Here is a 24,722-nt window from a genome sequence, read left to right as displayed (position 1 = left end):
ACAATTGAAACATGATTTATATATAAAATATGCTAAAAGCACTGTAACACTGTGACGACACAACAGCGAACATTGCTCTTTCATTAATAACCTTTTAAGCATCAGATACTCATGAAGAACCTGACCAGTCCTCAAAAATTCCATTTTGCCTTTTATGTTACAGGGGGAAAATAGCCTACACTAATCTGTCTGAACAAAGGTGTAATTATGTTGGAAATGGGTAGTACAAACCAAGCATCTTTCTTTAAAAATAGTGGAACTCAAGTGATTACACTGGTTATAGCCACAGAAGTATGACAGGAGTAAGGTTGTCTTTAGATGACATTATCCCAGCTACTGCTTTGTCATTTCAAAGTCTTGGTACACTTTAATAAGGGATCATTTTGTTTTAAATACATAGGAAAACCCTTATTCCAAAACAACATAAATCAGCATGTGTGTATTGGAGGGGAAAAGCCTGTATTTTCTGTTTGCCACAAAGCTGTTTGCAATGCAAAACCACCTGTAATTTCAACATCAAATACAAGCCTGATTATTGTGTTTGAGGGTAAGTTATTCTTGACTGTCTGACCTCCTTGAGTGATACAATTTTAACCACATTATGTTTGCGGAGTTTACATCTCTGTAAGATGCTGCTGCTACCAAAATAGCTATGGTTAGCATGTTGGTTGCCTAACTGTACTTTGAACACCATGGGCTTATTTTTTTGCCCATGTTAGTGGAGAAAACTTTTATACAGCTAGAGCTTTGGCTGCATAACTACCCAGAGAGAAGAAAAAACAAGCTAGGTAAATCAATAGAGCTGTAATTGTTTAACCACAGTTATTTTTGCATAGCAAATGGAGGTGTTAAAGGTGTTAAAGTATGTGTTAAAAACCAGGCTGGGAAAGAGTAAAATGTTGAATTGAAATGTTGATCAGTGAGATTTATTATAACAAGATTATCAGGCTTTACCAGTGTAGAAGATTAAGAAGAATAGACTTCTGAAGAAAAATGGCTGATATGGCAGTAACACAGATAAATTCAGAGTTAGTTCAAAGTTACAATTAAGTATAAAGAAATGAAGGCATATAAAGGCATTGGAAGGCAGTCATGGCAACAATATAACTTCTCTCTCTTGCAATTACAATGTTATTTAAAACATTTTAGGCTTCAGTCTCAGTTTATATGGAGTTGAGCTCTCAAATTTTTTTTTTCTTCTCTGGAAAAAAGTTACATTTTGTTTTATATCCCGAATCTCATTTCCTTGACTTTATATGAAGGCATCTGTAAGGATTGTTTTCTACTGACTGGATCTTGATCCTGTGCCCATTTTGAAAGGAGAGGGACTCTCTTTTTTTCCTTGGGGTAGATTTTTAAAAGAAATACATGTAAATTCTTAGTCAGGATTATCCTGCATTTTATTGCAGGATTCACGCATCAGACACCAGCGTAGCTTAAAAATACTCCACCTGCTAGATTCCTGCTTTAATGTTTCCAAGCTGTTACAGAGCATATGAAATATTTTATATATATTTTAAATAATTTAAAAATTTTTGTGATGCAAGCATGTATCACAAATACAATACGTAGGTGAATCATAGATATTTATTTAGAGATCTAAAAATACACTTAGTGGTTGCCTTGTGAATAAAACATACTGGTTGCCTAGAAAGCTCCAAATCTTGAACAGTAAAGCTTTCACCATAGGAACCATTGTGATTTGAAAAAGTTACTGTTAAAAGTTATGCTTGCAGTGCACAGCCACAATGTCTGGAGTATAACTGCACAAATAAATTTGCATTTTTAGGTGAAATCTCAGCTTTTTCATGGAGAAAGAAGGTTAGAAGAGACCAGTTAGTTAAGGAGTTTGCATCAGATGACAATTTGGTAGAAGAAATCACCATGTGTCTCTCATTATACATCTGATGCATTTAATGGATACATCTGATCATAACATTTCTTAGATAGATGTTTGAATACCTAAATTGTATCCTGTACTGCAGATTCAATGGTATAGTATACAGAAATGTGAACCGCATAAAGGACAAAGTACAGTAAGATATCAAAGTGTTTGAGTAGATCTTAGTGGGTTTGTAGTCTATGAATTCTGAACTTTGAAAGGATATTGATATCTTGTTGGACTGATGTTGAAGTTCTACATAATGCTAGTTAAGTTGAACCCTTATCTCTCTTCCTTACCTACATTGTTCGGCATGGTAGTCTTGCATGGAGCATAAAACAGGCTTGAGAATGGCTAAGGACTACTCATGGTAAAGTAAAAATAGTTATTAATATATCTTTAAACCAGAGTTCATTATTATGTATATATTTTTTGTCATATTCATGAAATCCAGCTGTTCTGCCAAGTACTGTGGGAGAAGCTTGTGAATGAAGGCTGAGTGATAGGATGAAGGCTTATCTTTGTGTAAATTCTTCCTTTGATAACTGGCTATCTCACACACACACAAAAAAACAAAAATATAGGAATTCTACCAGCAGTTTTATTTTAAGGAAGAAGTTCTTGCAGAATCAAAAAATTAAGACCAAGCCATGTGAGGTATGAGGGAAGTAGCTCCACTGTAGTAAAATCTCTCTTAAATAATAAATATCTTTAGAAAAAAATCTATTGCTGTAAGTGAGGAAAACAATATGTTTATTACAGGTTCATTAAATACAGATGGTTTCTGATGTGTTTTTTAATAAAGTCAAAAACTTACGTAGTGTGCCAAAATTAATGTGCTTATAATTTATATAATATTTTACTTGGTTTGCACACCTTTACTGATAGTAAGTATATAAAAACTTACATTACATAAATTGGTTGCAGCTTCAGTTGAAAATAATGCATCCTTAGCTTATGAGCTTTGTGGTTCATTTGGTCTGTAAGCAACCTTACAGTATTTATGAAAGAAAAAAAAAAATCTGGAGAACTACAGCTTAATGTTATGGTCTTATTTTTAGTATGAAAAAAGCACTGTGTAGATATCAGTTCTGAGTTCCCAACTTCATAATTATGTTCAAAGTTATAAACTGAGTTAAAATAATGTTTTATACAGGGATACATCAGCAATGAAACTATAGCACAGTGGTATTATTTTGGGAGAAGTTGTGAAGGTAAAGCATAACTTTAAATGTATGACTTTCCTGTGGATATTGACCTATATTTTAGTATCAGTTTATGTAGTAGATGTTTAATCCGTGATAAAACCTGGTAGAATTCATTCAGTAGTAAGTTGAAGAGAAATGTGTGAATATTGTATGAAATTTATTCTTCAAGGGCCTTTTTCAGAAATTGACCTAGCGTATTTAATACAGTTGTATTGCCTCTGTACCCTTCAGGCACAGGTGAAAAACACAATTGAAGCATACCTTATAAAAAATAAGAGAAGGAGCAAATATGGAAGTTTTACTCTGTTGGTATAAGGAGCTCTTTAAATGACAAGTCTGGTCTAGTACATCTGCTTATACTTTGTTACACATTTTGTGGTGTGATATGCCATCTAGTGTTAAGTCCCCCAAAAGCAGCAAAACACTGCAAAATGATTACACTAGCTTTCTCAACAGTATGCTTGGATAGTTAGTACTGACTTTCTGAAATATTAGGTGCTCAGGACATACTGTGTATTTACAGTGGAGCAGAGAGGCAATGTTTATTTCTCTTCAGTATTTTCCATCTAATACTCTGTTCAGTAACTCTTGTTGTTCGTGGATACCTGTCTGTTCACGAACTCTTCCCATGTACAACAGTGCAGTTCGATGTCTATTCCTCAGGTGATGTTGATACCTGCACTGTCCTTTGTAAGAGTGCAAGCTTTAAGTTATATTTACAAAAGATAAATTGTAGAAAGAAGCAGTTTTCTAATTGATTCTAAATGCATCTAATACAGTAGGGAAAAAATTAAATAACCCCAGAGATTTTCTGGGGAGTGGTCATAGAAAACGTTATGTAATGCAGAGGAATACCCTTGTAATAAGCTGAATATGACAATACTGACTTACTCTTACTCTGTCATACAGAGGTGAGACTTGTTTAGAAAGTGTGTTCTTAGGGAAAAGAAAAAAAAAAAGCTCCTGTATTTGTCTTTTTCAAAAATTTGAAAAACTAAGGCTAATAGTGCCATAGTGAGCAATTTTATTTCCTTTATTTGTTGAACGGAATTTTCTTGAATGTCAAAAATATTATTCCAATGTTTGGAAATTAACTTTTCATACTCGAGAGCAAATTGAGCAGATGAATTGATTCTCTCTGATTAAGGTAATAGAAACTGGGGGACATGGTTCTATCCCCCAGTTGAGATTTAAGCAAAAGCAAAATTCATTCAAATATAAGATTTCAGGAGTCCTATTTCAGTAATTTTTTTTAAAACATTTTATTTGCTGAATCAGAGTCATGAAGTGTCTTTTCCATTATTGCATGCTATGCCATGTATCCTCAAAAGTGGTCAGTAAATGAGTAACGTACAGATTTTTGTCATCTACCCACATCATGAATTTATATTTTAAAAAACAGTAATTTGATAAGCATCCATTTCAAATTACATAGAATTTTCAGTTATAAGTAACAATGGTAACAGGTTGAGGAGAATACAGATTGACATATTCAAAACAGATGGATTTAAATATACCCCCATGTTCTGCAGTAGTTTCGAAATTCTGAATAAACTTGGAAACACTCCCCAGTTACCTCCATCTTATAAATCTTGTTTCCTTGAAAAGAAAAGAGACTTCTTTCTAAACCATTTTTATTTAGAATAAAAAATTTTCATTTTTATTCTAAGGGCAGCTCCAGTGTGCAAGTAATGTTAAGCTAGACTCTTTAGGTTGAAAACTCCTTTTCATTCATATGAACTTCTGAGACAACTGTTAAGATTCATAAATTAAAAAACTTTCAAAAAATCCTGAAAAAAAGTCTTGCTGTTTCGCAAATATATACTTCAGAAGAAAAAAACAAAACAAACAAACAAAAAAAACCAGTACTTTTCAAAGAATCTGAATTCACAGCAGGAAAGGACATTCCCTATTTTCATAGGTAGACAGGTATGTCAGGCTGTTAGCATCTTGGAACATCCTTAAAAGCTGTTTGGTGCTTGAGTCCTTTAAACTGATTTTTCAATAATACCTGTTATTTTTTCCCCTCCTCACATGATAACTGACACGAGTATATGACATTTTATTTATCAAAACAAGCAGGGAGATAAGAGGAAACTCCGTATGTCCAAGTTCTTTGCCTTTCTGATGTTTTTTTTTTTTTTTTTTTTTTTTTCCTGTGTTGCATCAGTTTTTTCTAAATTAGCCTAGTTTTTTTTTTTTTTAACAGTTCCAGGAGAAGCAGTGTAGAAGCAGCTTGGTTTGTGGTCTGGCACCCATCTCAATGTGAAATGGGAACTATTTAAAGTACTTGTCAGACAAATATAACTTTATCTTGAGTATAGTTTAAGAAAGGAAACGACTCTTATACTGAGAAATCTTACTATGATGGCAAACTTCAGCATCACTATATTTACGAGTTAGCAGCAGCTGAAGTACTAGAGTATAAATGAAAAAAGATTAAATGGTATTTCTTACAAAAATGCATTTCACTTCTCTATTTGAAAATGAATGTCACTTAAAATGCAGTAGAAAACTGCAGATCTTGCTTTTTCTGTTTAATTGAATGTGTTAAGTGTAAACAGTGTAACTCTTGTCATGTGAGAAATTTTGGAAAAAAAAAAAAAAAAGTTGTCTTCTGGATTTCTGTAAACTGTGCTGGAGTTTGTGGAAAAAGCTATACCCATTAGTAGACTTTTGACTACAGCTGAATGTGGGTATGTGGATATCAGATGTGACTGATCCAGTTTAGATCCTTTATAATTATAGGCTGAAGGTAGTGCTGACCAGCCTTGTTGGGAAGCATCAACTTTACCTCCGTATAATAAAAGGAATTTGACACTTCCTCACAGTGGAAGGCTGTTTCACTTGTAAAGCACTCCAGTCCAGCTAGGGGCCCACTGCATTATTGTCCCTAAGTCATAGAAAAGTGAGTATTTCAAATTGCAGGGACAACTTCCCAGAAGCTATTATTTGCTTCATAGTACAAAGCCAAAAAGTGAATCATAAATGCTGGTGGCTATCACTCTACCGATACTCTTATGTGCTTGTTCAGTGGATATTCCTATAGACATGTCATTATACTCAGAGTTATTAAATAATTATTGTGTATGCATTTGAATTTAGTAATCTCAGTGTAATTTTGATTCACTGAGACTTAAAAATGACCTTACAAAATTAGTTTTTATGAGATTTATAATTGGAATAATAGTAGAAGTGTGAAAGAGCAAATTGTTCTGTTCTGCCTGTACATCATTAGGAAATCTGTCTGTAGAATTTTAATTTCACAATATTTATTGGTAATGGCAGTGTAAGCATAGTGTGGAGCAGACGGAGCTCAGCTTGACTGTTCAGATCCCAGATGGAACTTGAGCTGCTGGCAATTTACAAATTCTATATTTGACGTAGAAATTCCTGCAAACGTTGATGCAGAGAAATAATAATGGAACAAGAAGTAATCAGAAAACTGGAAAAGTAAAACTCAACTACATATATTGCCTTCCAGTTCAGCTGAAGTTTTCTTGACACTGCCAATGCCTGACTAATGGTTTGGTATGTTCAGTACTGCACAGTAAGGCTTCTAGACCCGAGGACAGAATGCTATTCCTGCAAGTTAGTAGTTTATATAGACTTCTTCAATACATATTGAGTCTTCAAAAGAAAAAAGAAAAAAGAAAAAAAAGGCATGAAATCTCTTAAGTCAAGACCTACAGAAGTCTATAGTAAAATGTTAACGGACATATAAAAAGAAGGAATTGAACAAGCAGATCTCTCTAACACTGCTGCACTGGTGCTGTATTTTAGCTATTAACATCTTGTGTGTCTGTGTACCTTTCAGTTTAAAAGCCTATGGGGATGTAAGCTTTTGAAACACTATACTAGGATGTAAAGGTTAAGTCATATCAGTTTATGTAAAAACACCTGCTACCACATACAGTGGGGGGAAAAAAACGTGGAAAGGGTCTGTTGAGGATTTTTGAAAGAACAAATTAAAACGTACCTCATTTTGCTATAGTTCATTTAGTGTATAGGACAAGAAGCAGGGATGGTATCTATTTGGAAAAATGTATAATGTTGAATATAGCTTTGTAATATGCTGCTAAGAAGGCTGAAGCCTTGTCTACAGCCTTCAGTAAATGCATGTTTTAAGGGTTTGGGATGATGTCCAGGGCAGGTTTTCACTTTTTTTTTTCAATTGACACACAAACTGAGCTGACAGAACTAGTTAATAATAGATATAAATGTATCCCAAACCAAACTTGCATTAGGTTATCTTCTTCAAATACCCAGTCTACAGTCTCCTTTGTCTGTAGATGCCCTTTTGTTGGGAGGAGTACATGAGGAGATGGGAGGAAGAGATCCACATTCAGTTTTGTTGAATGAAAATACTGCTCCAGTGTTACTGCTGTGGCTCTGCATGTATGTAGGTCTCCTCATTGGAGGAGCCATGTGTAGTGCTGTGTGTTTTGTCAGGGGACAACACTAGGAGGAAAGGTAGGTTGCATGATGCACAAAGGGGGATTGGTCCTGAAAAAATCTTACACATAGAGAGAAAGAGAAGGAAAGAAAAGGAGGTATTCTGTGGACAGAAAGAATGTATGAGCATTGTAAGTACCCTTATGGGAAAACAAAGCAAAATGGGAGAACTTGATAATAAGGCAGGAGACTATGGATGAAAGGTAAATATAAAGATGAGGGAGAAGAGTTCGTACACACCTGGAAGGCTGTACTGGGAGCAAGTAGTGCTTTAAAATAAGCCTTCAAGTGTAATGCAAAATGATCAATGGAATCTCATTGTAGGTCAGGTAGCCTTAAGCACTGACGTGTTTGCTATCCACCCTGGCACAACATACAGAAAGGATCCAGAAATGTGCTGCTTGTCATGTGTCATCGCTTACTGATCTACTCCCATTGGGAACCTGTTCCCATGGCAACATTGCTATCCTATTATAGCCTAGGTACAGAAGTATAGCAAGTTACATTTACATTTGTGTGTGTGTACGTACTTCCATCGTCTGAATAAACACGCACACATGTTATGTGGGTATTTGGATTGCATACTATAAGTAGCTTTTGGAGTGCAGGACACTTGGTTGGAATCTTTTCTCACCCCAAAATAAGCGTGTTCTATAGTTTAATGAAGGAATGCGCTGAAGTAATACCACAGACCTTAATGTTGGAAGATCTAAAACTATAGGTTAATTTTATATATTTTGAAATATTTTTGAAACATATTTTTGAAAAGAAGTAGTATTCTGTAGATTATGTACTGAAAACCTGAAATTCTTCCTGTTTTAAAGATTTACGTATAACTTGTACAGGTATAAGCTACATCTGAGAGTAAATGTTGCAACACATTGTTCTGCACATTGGATTGCTTTAATGGAGGACTAAGCTGTTCTGTGATCATGCCTTGTAAACATTATAATTATGTTTACTTCTAAATAATCTAATCACGTTTCTCTCTATGGTAGGTATAGAGACCTTTGTCATTGTACCTAGTTGAGAGAGTTAAATTGGGTATTTTAAAAGGTAATTACAGCGACTAGATTTTGGAAGCAGAATTCTGATGAGAGGGTCTGGTGTTACTGCAAATACAAAGTGTGTTTAACAATTTGTGGTCCAAATACTAGGGTGCAAAATCAGCAAATAAGTAACAAAATAATATACACAGTATGTTTGGGGGGGGGGAATTATACCAGCTCTCTTTCCTTCATGTATTTATGGGAAATGTTGTATGCTGCAGCCACCTCATACTTGAATTCACTTGAATACAGTGCAGCTGTAGTTTCACATCTTTTTCCAGCTCCTTCAAAAAGCTGAGTGTTTTCCTGCAAGTGTAGCAGCTGCCCAGAAACAGCTTGTTTCTGCTAATTCTCAGTTTTACCATGCAAAACAGACAGTTGTTTTTCAGCGGCTGCAGAGGGAAAAAAAAAAAAAAAAGTTATTTAAGTTATTTTCTCCCAGGTGAATTAGGGGAGTAATCAACTAATCTTTAATGTGGCTTTTCAATTTCTTGCCTTGTATGTGATCTTAAATAACAGTTTTGGATGTTTTAAATGTTCTATACTCCTTACAGTACTTTGAAATGTACATGGTATTACATTTGTAGAAAGATAGGGTAAAATTACAAAATCACAGTATATATGAGTTTATTAGGGCTTTCTGCATCTAATCAGTGCTGACTGTTATGATTGATAGCAGTCATGCTAATACATATTTAGCAGATTAAATGGCTTCGTGACTAGTACTGCTGTTACTCTTTTCCCTCCTGCTGTCATCAGTATCATTTAAGAAACTGCACTCTCACAAAGAAAACTAGCAAGAATGGGAATCAATTGTTCTTTGCTTCAAGCTTCAGATGATGTGGTAACATTCTTTCGGTATGTACCAGGCAAGGGTGATAAATTGTTTTCATATGTCTACTGAAGAGAAGATAGACTTCTGTGTACTTTTGTAGCAGTTAGCTATGGGTTGGGTATAAGGCTGCTTCTTTCTTTGTAACTAAACATTAGGCTCTTGAAAGAAGTGGAATCCCTATTGATAGAGACCTTAAAAAAAAAAAAGTCATATAAGTAACTGCTGAAGATGCTTTAGGTGTATGTGATCTAGCTTCGTTGCTGGGGGATGCAGTAGATGCATATTTCCTGTCATTTTCTTAGCTCTGATTTTTTGTTGTTCTGACATATTTTCCAAAATGCAGCTTTAGTCTGGTTCTAACCACCACTTTTTAATGCCAGCCACACTAGCTTTAGTACTTAATACTGCTGGTGCAATACTATTCTCTATCTGGGTGCTTTTCTTGAAGTAGTGAGTTAATAATTTTTTCATGAATTTCTATTTTTGAGGAAAAAAATTTACGTGAGTCAAGAGCATTATGTGGTGATGGTTGTGTTGTCGTGTTTTTTGTTTGTTTTTGTTTTTTTTTAACTGTACATATGTTCGTTTTTTAGACATTGACCAAGAAAAAGAAAACATGAGGTGGAGTGTATTAGAGTTATGAATAAAGGAAGAAGTGGTGATTGATGTGCTGCAAAACATTTTCAAGGTAACTTGACGTTTCAAGGTAACTTAACATTTCTAAAAAAGCACGTTGACTATGGTATGAGATTCCTCTCATAAAAACCTGTTTCCAAGATGAAAGAATACAGTGAACATACTTTTATATTCATAAATCCAACAGATTTTAATTTATTCATGGTTACAAACCTAATTGCAATTGGGCTACAAACTGAAATGTATGAGGAATTACTGTTCTAAATAACAGCTTAGATTTTAAAAAAGTCAACTGTGATTAAAGACCATGGTTAGTTTGAATTCTACACCTGTCTAATGCCTCACTTTAAAAGAAAAAATGATGTGGCTGGCAGGTTTTATTGAAAAGAATCCAGAAAACGTTGGATATGGGAAATTACAGTCATCTCACTAGAACCTTTTTGCTTTCATTACTGCCCCAAGCAACCAATACTCATCAGACTCTGCAAGCTACCTGATATGAATAAACATTGTAAAATATTTTAAGTCATTCGGAATCTAAGCATATCATGAGTCTTTATATCAATAAGTAACAATAAAAGTGAGTTGTGCCACTTTATATAAAGTGAAAAGAGCCTACTATAACTTACTAAGTTACCTCTTGTTCGCCATTCTCTGTGGGATATGTGTCTGTGTAAGTGTCTCTTAAGAAATGTGTATTGCTAGTGACTTAACCTGATGCATAGATAAGTCTTTCAGCAAAAATGCTACAGGGAGGCTTTTTGAGCCCACCAAAGAGGTTTGAACATAGTAACAAGTATTTAACTGTATTTGCAAGAAGGATCTTTTTTTAAGGATGCTTTCTTTATTTCAAACAAACAACAGTGACTATTCATGTTTGAAGATCAGTAATAAATCAGCATAATTTTTTGAATCTTAATGTCATTGTAAACTAGATGCTGTATGGGATAAATTTAAAGAACTCTAACTGCAGGAAGCTTTTATTCCATAAATTGTTAGAAATGACCTGGTCCTTTGAGTAATCTGCTCTACTAACAGAGATTATTCTACAAAATAAGCAAGTATGTATAAGTTGATTCTAGCAACTTCTGAAGATACTGTTGTGTTTCTGAGCCATAGTTCTCTCTCTGTTTGTCCTGCAGTAAAGGAATGAGCTAACTTTGGTAGGAAAAAGAAAGTAAAATCTAAAATTATGAATAATGCAGTATTGAGTATAACTTAACTTACACTTTCTAGAGCCATTAATATTTCAATCTGCGTACGTTTTTGAATGTAGCAACATGTGACTAATTAAAAATATGCAAAGGTTCCAAACCACAGCATCCTGCAGTGGAAAACCAGGCTTAGGTGCATGTGATGAATTCCTAGAACCAGATAGTGTGCCACAGTAACTGAGATTTTTGTATAGCCATTTTTTTTCTTTGAATCAAATAATAAGGAAAATGTAAATGATCGCAAATATAGTAATAATAATGTATTAATAACTTAAAGCTGCAAAGCAATATTTCTCATGCCAATTTATATGTAAACATGCTCAGATCACTTAGCTCTGCACCCCTCCCTCACTTAATCCATCTGTATATTAACATAATGCTACTTTAGTGTCTTAAGACTGTGACTGTAGGTCAAAATTAAACACACTTTTGTTCTTGCTGAAATAAAGGGGGGTGGATAAGGGGGTCTCTGTTGACCCCAGTGGAAACAGAATAATATCCAGTGTTTATGTACTTTTGTATAAACACTAATTAGGTGTCCATATCTGATTATTTCACTTAAAAATTCCCATATGAAAAACTTGTAGCCACGATCATCCTCTTCCGTGTCTAGTTGCATTAAATGCCTCAGAACATTGCTTTAGTAAAGAGCAAGATGCACAGATCCAGGTCAGAGAGCTTACCTTGAGCTAGATACTTTTTAGAAAGTTAATATTATTACTCAATACAAGAAAATAGATGAAAATCCTGTTGAATTCTGGAGATTTGTATTAAAGGGTTAGCACGTTGTTTCTGCATGGGAGGTGTCTGCATGAAGTCAGCTCTGATCTAACAAGCACATGTTGCTATAGTAATGGAGTCTATTGAATGTTAACGCACTGCTTCAGCTATGTGACAAGTATAAAGTCTAAAATCTGTGATATGCAGTTTCATTTGTCAAAGCACGTATCTGCTATACTTTCCCTTAAATATTTGATGGTGAAGAACCGTTTCTTTTTACTTCTATATTTTCAGGAGTTGCAAGCTCTCTTTAGCAAGCTTCAAACTTGCCTACAATATGTTTAAGAATAAAAAAAGAAAATCACTGTATCTTACAGGATGCTGTAGTGATGTTCCTACTAGATACAGGAAGCTTTAATACTCTCATGACTTGTTTTAATAGAATCCTTTGCATAACTGATGCTAAGAGGCAGCAAAGTTGGCTTTGCAGTAATGATTTCTGGTGTTCAAAAAAAAATGTAACCTGTTTGTGTTTACTGTTGATGTGGTTTTAACTTTCAGGAGAATGAAAGCTGGTTCGAGTTAGCTTATTCACCTTTCACTTTTTGCATGTCTTGATAAATGATTCACTGCTGAATCAGAAAATACGAGTATTCATAGTGAAAAAGATAGAATTACCTTTGTGTAAATAAAACACATACTTCAGTTTATTCCACTATGCTTGTCTGATATTGCTGCACATGTCTAGAAAGGCAGGAAGTTCTGGGCACTGGTCTTCATCAATATAATTTCCCTGAAACCTGATAACTGTACAATAAACATGCACAAATAAAACATCTGCTCCTATAACTGCTATGCATGCCCCAGTGAGAGGATGTGCCGCAAAAGGCCCAAGAACATCTAGGCAGGTTTTAAGTTCTTATCAGAGTTATATTTGTACATCAGTATTTATTTAAGTTTAACCTCACTGTGTGTCATAAATCTTTGACAGCTGGGTTAAAGATCAGTTTTTCATTTGTGTTCTCAGGAATTGCTTTGTAAACCAGCAAGTGCAAAGGCCACAGTGACATTAGTTACCACGAGCTTACTGTCAGAGCTAATCTAGGACAACTAAAGATGTAAACAGGCGGGCTTTTTGGCCCAAAGAGGACATTAATTAAGAAGGACCATGCTTAGATGTATAGAATTTAGTGGTAATTTCTACAGGTTTTATACTGACATAACATGAAGTGTATGATATGGAGTAATTCCATTATCTAACAAAAAAATTTTTCGTTTTGTTTTGCTTTTTACATGGGTTTACACCTGATATACCCACTGGTTTCAGAAGGCATTCCATTCCCCCACCTGCACCCCAGATATAACTGTACTGCAAGAGTACTTTACAAACTGATGATTTTCTAGTTTTCCTTTCATTTCTTTAAATATTTCTTCTGCAAAAATAATGTATTCCTAAATCTCAAAGGCCTTTACCACAATCATGTCTAATACTGTTATGATGCCTCTCAGTGATAGAAGTTCAATGTCATACTGAAAAATTAATTGAATAATTTTATAAGATATACATTAAAATATTTACATTTTCTGCTTTCGGTGTTTAGACCACTGCTGAACTGGAAGTGGCTTTGTAAATGAAAGAAAATTTCCCTCCTTGCTCTTTAAATTTTTCATAAATATTTTTTGTTTGCAGTGTTTTTAAATGGATATTCCAAAAAATATTTGCATAATAAACAATTAATTACATGGTATGCAGAACTGATATCTTCCACACGCAAAACCTTTCTATAGGAATCTATTTTAAGTAACTAAATTAATTTCTTCACTTAAGTGGTATTTGTGTGATAATATTACTACTTAAGAATACAAGCTTTCTTAAGACAAGCCTTGCCTGTGTCTGATAGAAGTCTTTTGTGTGATGTTTTGAATTTGGATGTGAGTACCAGGTGGTATTGTTTAGGTCAATCTCAGATGCTTTATTAGTCATTTTTGTCTTCTGGGGTTTCATGGTGGGAAGCAATTTTTAACTTTTCCAGTACATAAATTATTTTTTATCTAAAGACAAAGGGAAGAATCTGATCATAAGTCAGCCTTAGGAGTCCTATGTTAACTTCTACAGTAAATAAGAATATTAAGAATTTTATAACTCTGCATTCTGTTCTGCAGCAAAACCAGTGAGCATGTTTGCTTCATGAGCATGTTTTGCTGTAATAGAAAAAATATGTAATTGGCAGCTTTCCTATTTTCCAACTGCAGAAGATAATAGCAGCACTTAAATATGGAAAATAATTTGTAAAACAAACTAGCAAAATACATTCATGTCTGCATACTCAGCCTGAGTCAATGATTTAGCTATTCCAGATCATCTGGTATCTGGCAGTTAGATGAAGAAAAAAATGTCAGTCTCAGAAGGCATATCTTAGTTTCCATGGAGCTGCTCAGGTCTTCATGGATGTGTTGTAGGTTAGAACTGTACTATAGTTAGCAAAAGCAGCACTGAAATAAATGGGGAGGGGAAAGGCTGTATGAAAACATTTTAGAGAAGAAAAATTAAACAATAAAGAATACTTAGCATTTAGCTCTTCACAGGTAAATACAGATAGATAAAAGTCAAGTTATCCTCATGTCAGCCTTGTCAGGTAGGTAAATATTTCTCTATTCTTAAGCTCTTTGGGTTTTATCCATGAAGAGTCAAGACATTGCTTGTTATTAGTAACATGGAAATAAAACACTGGGAATCAGGTGTAGGGTAAGAAAGTTTCTATCAGTTCATGGGCTCATACACTGGTTTCAGCAGCTCTGAATGAAGGGACAGGGATGGGAAGACCCCTGTCTTGTTTCCTCCTTGCGTGTCAGCAACTTGGTCAGCTGTTTTCCAAGTAGAGACAACCCCTTTCCCCCAGAATCCCAACTAATCAAAAATATTCTTGAGCTGAGAAGCAACACAAATGAAAGACAGCTTGATTTAAAATAAATAAATAAATAATAATAATATTTTTTCTTCTGGCAGGGATGAACTTTTTTTCTGGTGGAATATGAAAAGCTGTGATAGTCTCATTAGCTTTGTAGACTGTAAGAAGCTGATTCTCAGTGGTCTTTGATAAAAGGCAGTTGCATCTGACTGGACGTTCAAATCAATTGACTGCATCCACGTACCCAAATGTATTTGTAGTAATTGAGCCGCCCCTGTACATCTAATTATACACTATCATCAAGGGCTCATTAAGAGGATAAGTACTAGTTTGGGAAACATCTATAACTAGACAGCGCCATTCTGGAACTGCAATTTAAAGACAAAAGCTAATTTTAAAACATTATCTAATAAGTCTCTGAGATAAATGTAATTTTCTAAGGCAAAATTTTGCAGATTACTAGAAATAGACAATTCAGTAACAAATGGTAAGATATGTTTTCTTCTATATTTGGGCTATTATTTCAATGCAAGTCTAACACAGTGAGTAGAATTGACAGTAAAGCTAATGAGAACACTTTTAAATGAGGTTTGAATTTTGTGTTAAATACGCATAAAAACGCATAAACACCAAAGTTTGGAGTCAATTGTGACTGTTTAAAATTACAGTCACCAGTCAGAGTATGAATACAGTCTGTACAAAGAGCTAGCCCTGATGCTTTGTTGCTCTAGGATCATGCAGCCACATAGCTCTTTTCTTCTTTTATAGCTGACCTGAGTTAAAAAACACATCCTTTTTTAATAGGATGGGCTTTTAACCAACAAATAATTCACTTGCAAATTCTCAAGCAAGTCTCTCTAACACCTGTCTGAATGAGGAAGAGTTGTGCCTTTTGCCTCATCCACTGAAAGCTTATATGACAGTATGTATTACACATGATCTATAGATTACATTACAAATTAATATGAATAGCAATTAGTTGAGATAAGCAGGCAAAAGGGGCTGTAATAATGCTGCTTGTATGAAGCAATCTTTTTTGTATATTAGTGAAAATGATAGGTTGCTGCTGCATTTCTAGGAGAGAGGTGTGATTTTAAAGCTCTGCATGGCATGTCTGCCTTTATGCATAGGTAAATCTCCCTGATAAAATCTAAGTCATTGGTACCGCCTGAAGACTCCAATCCTATGATGCTCTTTTCTACTCTCTGTATCAGAACCAAAGCTTTTCCAATTACAGTTATTACAGCTTGCTTTAAAGCACTAAAGGCATACCCATTTTTCCACCTTTAATTACATTTTCTGTGCTGGCCCCTACCTTCTCATTTTTGCTTTTCTTTCAGATATATAAGCCCTTCATGCTCTTGATTCTCTCTCCTGTTCTGTGATCTGTAGCACAACAGCACATGTTGGTGTACCATAAAATACAGATGTCTTCCAATTCAGCTGTAGCAGAATTGTACATTTTTTTTGAATCCTGGATCCCAACTGACAACTGCAGCCTTTGAGTTGCCTTGTTTTGGGATTTGGTTCATCATTTTTCAGCACAATTTTGTTTGTTAAATTTAAAGTGAAGAGGAAGTGGGAGTAAAGACAGGTTTACATCAAGAATGTAGCACTTTTATTCAGCCTTGAAATAACTCTGTGAAGTATGAATGCTTGGGAGGTAAAAAATGGAACAAGTAATTGAATACATAAATAAAGAGCAAGGAGAATTTTCAAGTGATTCAGTACCTTCCTCTATTCTGAAGTTTGCCCACCCACTCCTACATGCCACCTCCTGTGGTCCAGGACATTTTAATGCAATGTGGGAGGTTAGCATACAAATTCCTACTGACTGCATTTGTGCATAGCTTCCCACATACATTTTGAAATAGGGTCCCTTATTTAGAAAAGTTAATGAGTATTATAGATCTCTCCTGAACTGCAAATGCAGTGGGTTGACAATTACCTGTTACAGCCATTTAAAATTACTTGGCATTTCATAATTATGTTTTTTAACTTTGTTACTGAGACAAGTTTTCATCGATTACAAGTAGTCAGTAACTTACAGAAAGGTGGTATTGTGCAGAGAGGACTGGAAAGATGGATGCTATGTGTTGAAAGAAGTACCTTGCAAAGGAGGCTGCCCAGTGAAGTTAAACGTGTTCTGTGCTGATTCACTGCCTGCATAGATTACACACAGCTTAGTAGAAAACAGTGATTTCGCTGGAAATGCTTGTTGAATAGCAAATGGCAATTTGGAATGGTTTTACAGCCCTGTAGCACAGCTACAAGTATCCAACTACTGATTTGTAACGATTCTAATAGAATATAATACTACATCCATTAAAATATTTGTCATTTTGGTGACTTTTGAGAAGACAACATGAACAGTGGTTTATGGTTGAGCTCTGTTCTCAAAAGTTAGGAGAAGCTCTTCTTGTGTCCAGAAAAGATAGTCTCAAAGATGAATTCTTTCAAAATACCATTACATAGTGAATTTAATAACCTATTGAGCTGGAAGACTTTGATCTCCTGCACAGAGACCGTCAATAGTCTGGCCACTGCAGAGCTGTGGACAGCAACTTGTTAGACTTCAGATCTTAAGGCAACTTTATTAAAAAAAAAGCCAGTATTTTTGAAACTGCAAGCTCTGAAGGTAACCAAAATTCCAGAATGAAGTTTCAGCTTCATTTTGATTTATATCAAAGTATTTGGTAACTCAAGGTTTCCTTACTGTTCATCAATCCAACATCAGTCTCTGCTTGCCAGGGCTTTCTAGTTGAGAGTCCAGAGAGCTTTAAATTAGCACTTGCTAGGCAGATTTTGATGTAGTTTAGTCAAATTCCAGTAACTGCAGTCCACCTAGCTACTAGTTTTTTTCCTTATCTCACCCAGAGTCAGAATTTTTTGGCTTTGATGAAGTACATTTTAAAAGCAAATGTAAATGCATTGTACCCTGACAGACATCATTCTACCAGCCCAGCCTCCCACTTCCTCCTCCTGCCTTTCTGACATGAAATAACATTTCATTTCTTTCTCTTCTGATTACCTTACACCCTTCAGATCCAAGCTAAATTCTGTCTTTCTATATGCTTTTCTTTCGTATTTCTATTTTTCCCCTGCTAAGAAAGAATAGGTTTCTTGAACTCAGTTTGCCATTATTGAAGCATTTGGTTTCTTTCCAAAAAGAAACTGTGCATAACATTTAATTGCTATCAATTTGCTTCTGTCTGTATGGAAGATTTTCATGCAGCGTTTGGCTTTGGAAGGCTTATTTAAGCTTAAAGTGTTGAAATATCATTAACCATTTAAGTAGGGGGAAAAAAAGCTAGGACTCAATGACAGGAACCAGGTTGGAAAGGCTAGATTCAACGGCAGGGAGGAGGGTTTGGTTGACTGGTTTAGGGGAGTCAAAACTAGATTGAAGGATTTTTAAATCCTTCCAATAAATTCTTAAAAATCCTTAAATTGAAGGATTTAAAAATTGGGGGTGTATTTTTTTTTTTTTTAGCTTTGTTACTTATATTCCAGATGACATATTTTAGTTATATTTTTCTTCATTGTTTCTAGTCTGTAATAGAAATACACATGAAACATACAACTACGTACTAGTAACATACAAAATGTGTGAACACCTGTTACGAAGAACTGCTGAGAAAGCTGGGGGTGTTTAGCTTGGAGAAATGAAGGCTCTGGGGATGTCTGATGGCAGCTTTTCAATTATTAAAGGCAGCTTAAAACAAAGCTGGGGAAATATTTTTTTACTAGGGCCTGTACCGATAGGGCAAGGGCTAATGGTTTTAAATTAAAAAGAGGTAGATGTAGATTAGATAGATATAAAGAAGAAATCCTTTACTATGAGTGTGGTGAGGCACTGGAACAGGCTACCCAAAGAGATTGTGGATGCCCCATCCCTGAAAGTGATTCAAGGCCAGGCTGGATGAGGCTTTGAGCAAGCTGATCTAATGAATCACCCTGTGTCAGGGTGGTTGGACTAGATGATCTTTAAGGTTCCTTCCAACCCAAACCATTCTATGTTTCTGTGAAAGTGTGATGTGGCGTATACTGCAATAGCTACAAATAGATGAAGAATCAAAAATGCAGTATCTTTAACTAGGATTAGTTAGTTGAACAGGACAGAATTACCAACAAGGAATGTTATACAGAAAATGCATTTGTTCACACGCTACATCTTTCTCAAGTATTCTTTCTTGTAAAAGAAATAGTATGCCAGCTTTGTCTTTTTGTGGGTGATTTATTCTGTAGATCAATTATAAGACAGTAACTTTGGAGTTAAAGGTACACAACTAGATTCTGACTAAAGGATTTTGAACAGTACTGTCCTGCATCTAGAGATGTTGCAAGAGCTCAAAACTTAAGCGGGTACAACAGAAGTGAGGATCTCACACACAGGGCAGATTACAATGTTCTTTGCTTTATCATTTTGCCCTCGCTCAAACCTCTTTAACATTTCACTACACAATCTCACCTTCTAAAGATCCTTACAAATACCTGAATTGTGTAAAGGGGGTGCCAATTCGTGTCTTGGAACCTACAGGTGCGTGTTTCTGTTCTGTGCATATTTGGTCCATGAAACTATGTCCTGGTCATGTGGATAGGCAGGGACCCTTTATCATTGCCCCTTGCCAGCGTTCTCCCTCAGATCTGTTTTCAGATTGTGCTGTCATCTTTAGTCTGCTGGGTCATGATGTCAATGAAAAAGATAATTACTAATACTTATTTAAATAAGAGACATAGGAGATATTAACAAGAAGTCTCTGAAGAATGAAGGCACATGCTCAGTTCAGTGAGAATCATATTTCAGCTCTAAAGTATTTCTTGGCCTTCCGTTGAAATTCTAATTCTTCTAATTTTCATTAGCACACTTAATATACTCCCTACAGTTTCTTCAGTGGGGCACAAGGAAATATATCAAGCACATAAAATCTGTTACAAGTAATGGCTGTGAATCTTGCTGGTTCTTGTTTCAATGTCTTTACAGCCATTGAGCAGCCTTTCTTCCTCTTCAGATATTATCCACATAGATTTGCACACATAACACTTCAAAGCCAGCCTCAAAAAGCATTTAAAAAAAAAAAAAAAAAAAAAACAGAACAAACAAACACTAGCAACAGCAGCGATGTTGCCACCTTGGTTGTGGTTTGGAGGCGTTTCAGTGTCTTAAGCTGGAGGCAGGATGTGGATCAAGGAAACAGCTAGTAAAAAAGCACCAATGTGCCATAATGTTAAAAGGTTCAAATACTAGATTTCTAAGATCACCAAAACTAAAACAAATGAGAATTCAGTCTCCAATATGAGAATGAGGTTGAGGATGAGATTTACTAGCAGAAACACCAAAGGTGTGGCTGAAATACAAAGCAGCATAGGAAAAATATCCATTGAGTTGGAATGAGTAGCTTTGATTCTTGTCCATCTGGCCAAGGCAGAACAGCCAAAGCTTAAGAATGGCACCTGCAGAAAACAAGATCTTTTACTACTGAATTATGAAAATTGCACTCAAAGGCCAAAGAACCACGGATTCAGGAAGTTCTTCCATTCTCTGGGCCAAGAACAGTGGGAGGGGAAAAAAGTTTATTTTCTTTAGAAAGGAGCCTTACTAAGTTATAATAAACGTTGTTACATCCACAACCAAATTAATAAACCTTCCAAAACATCATGTGGACACAGATTTGGATCTACATGTACATCCAGATGCTTTAAAAAACAAATAAACAAAAAAAAAGCACTCACCTCAGTTTATGTGCCTCATGCACTTTACAGCAGAAGAGCTGTTGTGACTGTTATCTAGGATGAAGGCTATCTGTTGAAACATGTACACAATAAAAGACTGGCTAGTTTTTGGCTGCCATATTTTAGGAAAAAAAGGAAAAGAGAAAAGAAAAATACCAAGTTACTCGCTAGAAGAAAAATGTCTTCTCATTTGGGCTAAGGTTAAGTATTTAATGAAACTTTCTATATTCCATCCTGTCTTTTTTATACACGTACAAAGAATCTGGTGGCAAGCAAAGGTATAATAGCAGTCTTCCTCTTCCTGGCTCAGCTTATTCAAACTGCTTAGACCTATACAAGAATTCTGTTTTGTCTGAGATGGTCAAACAAGAGTTTCAAAGATAATAATAGCAATGAAAATACCTAGCCTGTAGGCAGAGCATTTTCATGCAGCTCAATTTGCCATCTGGCTTGATGACTTTGTGGATCCTTACACTTTACTCACATAAGGTGACATTTTTAGTTATATACACAATTACAGTATGGTCAATAATTCTGCCTTCCCAGAAATGTTACTAAGTATGAGTCAGTGGTAAACAGTTAAGTGAAAACTTAGAGGTACTTGAGATTTGTCCATTGTTCAGCTGCGCAGTAAGAAAACAGATCCAGCTGCATTCACAGATTTTTTAATATTTTCCCTTATACTCAGTATACAGTACTGTGAAATACATTTATACAGATACTCCGTCTAGTTGTTGAAAAAAGAATATATGTTGATAGAGAAGTATGTGCCCAATAGACAGATAACAAATCTTTAAAATTTAGCAGCTTAGATGTATGTTCTGTTGTTGGTGAACGGCTGCCATGCTTCTGCTTGGACTTCCAGCAGCAACATTCAATTTTGGATTTAATGCAAGCATGTAGAGGGGAGTGGACATATAGTTCTTGCCTCAGGTTCTTTCACTCAGAGTTTGAATCAAGCTGAAGTTTCTTGCCTTTTACATCTAGATAGAACAATCCTTGTCTACTTGAAGTTCTTCTAAGAGTAGAATCTGCATAGAAATGCTCAAAACCAGCACATATTTTGCAGATCTCAGATCTTCAATGTAATCCTGCCTGGACTTCTCAGGTGAAAGTAGCACACATGCTCTTCAACATTACCACCAACAAATCCTGTAACTGTTATATACTAGTGCCCTCTACTGAATTTTTAATATAAGCCATTAAAGGCTGCATTATATCACCCTGAGAAGTCTGCAGAGCTTTCACAGACAAAAATGTAAATTGGAAAGAGTTGATATTCATGCAGAAAAACTGGATAATTTGAACTTTTCCACATATAAGGACATATTTCCCAAGCTGAGTCATGGTTTCATTTTTAAGTAATTTGCCCACAGGTCTACCAGAAAGTCACCCAAAAGCAAGTAAATTCAACCCAAACTGTAAAGTCCTAATTCTTCTTATGTTTATGAGGATCATTTATTTTTGTCTTTAAAACAGCCAATCTGTACAGCAAAACTATAAAACAAAAGGTATTCAAAAGTCTCTGGAAGAAAATCACAATATATCTGAGCCAGAACACCACAAAGCCAAGCATCTGTATACATGAGTTCTCCCATATTTTAGCTACTTTAACTACTTCAAAAAACAGCATCACATCACGCTCAGACTTAAAAGCATACTCCAGTCACTTCTAGCTGCTCAAGTCATTTAAAAAAAAAAAAAAAAAAAAAAAAAACCAACTAGCAGATGTGAAATGAACCAAATATTGCTGCCTTCAAGCTGTACACACAGTTCTTTCCCGTGAACTGAGGGTATCTTATTAGCGAACCTCACTTACATCCAGTCTTGAAAGAAATGACATCAGAACAAATTAAGCATTAATCCTCCTAATATAGTTTCTTAGGAACCGATTTTTTTTTTTCAGTATAGGAAAGATTTCTGCAGGACATAAGACACTTCAGCTCTGCTTACATCCCCCAATATTACAGAGTTTTCTGCATTCTCCTACATCACCCCTTTCTAACAGAGAACAGGGAAATTGAAGAAGCAAGAGAAAATGCTATAAATCTGTCATTAAAATAAAATAGATTCAGGTCAGGTGATAATTTCCTTGGTTCCATCATGCTTGGAAAGGGAATGTTTTACTTCTCCCTTCACTTTCACTGCCGTGACCAAGCTTTGCCATCCATAGCCAGGACACCCCACTGACCATTCTTTGAGATACTCCTCCCTCTAGTGGCTCCGTTAATATCTGTACTGCAAAGCCATAGCCAAGGTTTGCATTCCAGACAGCATTCCATTCATCTTTAAATCCTATTGTTGTTCCCCAGGAATGAAATAAATACTGATTTTGATGGCCTAAGAGTCCCTGGCACACAGAATTTTAACTGAAGAAGCAGCATATCCCAGGAGGAAAGCTGTGATTCTAGATACAGTGTTTGAACATCAAATTTCTCAGGTATTTCCATAGAAAGTAGAACTATTTTCTAAAAATTTCCATGAGACTTCATTAAAGCAGTTACAGACTCAGAATCATGGTATCATTGAGTATTCTGTAAATCCCCCTCCTGCTCCCCAATTAAAATCCATTACGTTTTTATGTCCTTGTAGTTAAAACAGACTTAAATGAACAAACAAAATGCTCAAAAGCTATTGTCCACTGAGAACATCCCATTTTCTTCTGTTACAAATTCAGCCTTTGGAAGCAAGTTTTACAATTGCATGCGGTTAGAGAAAGAAATACAGAGTTATTTTTAAGCATTTAGGAGTCAGTATAGTAGCATGTTCTAAAGCATTGTATAAACATCACCTAAGTTTAATATAGACCTGAAAAACAGAAAGCCAAAAAAAAAAAAAAAACTGACTGTCAAGTTCTTCTCAAAGCACTGTAGCAAGTTACCAGCAAAGACAGGATTATGACTGTTGTGGAAATGACTAGAAGCAGCCTCTCAGCCTTTTTCCCTGCAAGCTTTGATTACAAACAAAATAGATTGTGATTTGGCTTTACTGTTCAGAATAGTTACTTTTTTGCTTGTTTGTTTCAAGTCTTAGTTAGCTATCAGATTCATAGGCTTAGAACATGCACCCAAACTTTAACATTTATCACTTTTTTGAGAAAATGTAATTTGCCTTGAAATCTGTTTGCCTTGAAAGTCTGCCTTTGGACGGCCACTGCATTAGTAAAATCCACGTTCGTCTTTGACAAAGAGCATGTTACTGTTGATGTTACTGTTGAGGAGTAAGTCAAAAGCAGAATGAGAAACTGAAATAGCTGAGCATAAAGAAAAGGCACAATTAAACAGGCTCAACCATCTGTAGGTGCACTGCAGGAATGGGCCATTTAACAGTGGTTGTAAAGACTGGGTAAGGATATGCATAATACGCAACTTCCTCAAATTCATTAACTCTATCAAAACTAATAGTCATTGCATAAATTGGGCTATTGGAATATTTAACCAGCAAGAGAAACAGCTAAATTTCTAGTTGGATTGCCTTAAAGGCAACAAAATGTATTTTGTTTGCATTTTGAATTCATTTCCGTGGATAGATTTTATTTTTCAAGTTTCTTTAAGGACTTGGTTTTGTTAATGCTATTTATCGTGTTATATCTTAGTGTACTTTTCCACTTATGCAGCTTCTGAGCCCTGATTAACACACATGCTATTTCATGCTAAACATCCTTTCTCCACAAGGAGACTTTTTCTTCCACTTGCTTTTCTTGACTTTCTTTAAACTGGGTCAAGTGTTTATGCATCCACATGACAAAGTGCAAAAATGGATTAGTTCAGTAAAATAACAATAGCCACTAACATCTTACAAGGCCACAGGAATATTTTATTTATAGTTTAGCTTTCTAGAACCCTTACATTTAAAGTGACCTGTTGGTTTTTTTGTTGTTTTGTTTTTAGCAGTAGCTCTTCACAGCCCCTATAACTTATTATGCAGTCTTCAATTAAAACCCTAAATTTAAGAATTGGCGGCCATATTCAGAAACACTTCTAAAAATAACAAGTTATATTTATGATTGCTAGCTGGAGGTAAAACTGAGCTACATTGAGTACCCTTAAGTGGTCACAAAGTGTGAACAGTACTGGAGGAG

This window comes from Aythya marila, assembly GCF_965140915.1.
Source record: "Aythya marila genome assembly, chromosome: 12".
NCBI classification, from domain to species: domain Eukaryota; kingdom Metazoa; phylum Chordata; class Aves; order Anseriformes; family Anatidae; genus Aythya; species Aythya marila.
The sequence above is the reverse complement of the archived record's forward strand: the minus strand, read 5'-3'. Positions refer to the sequence as shown.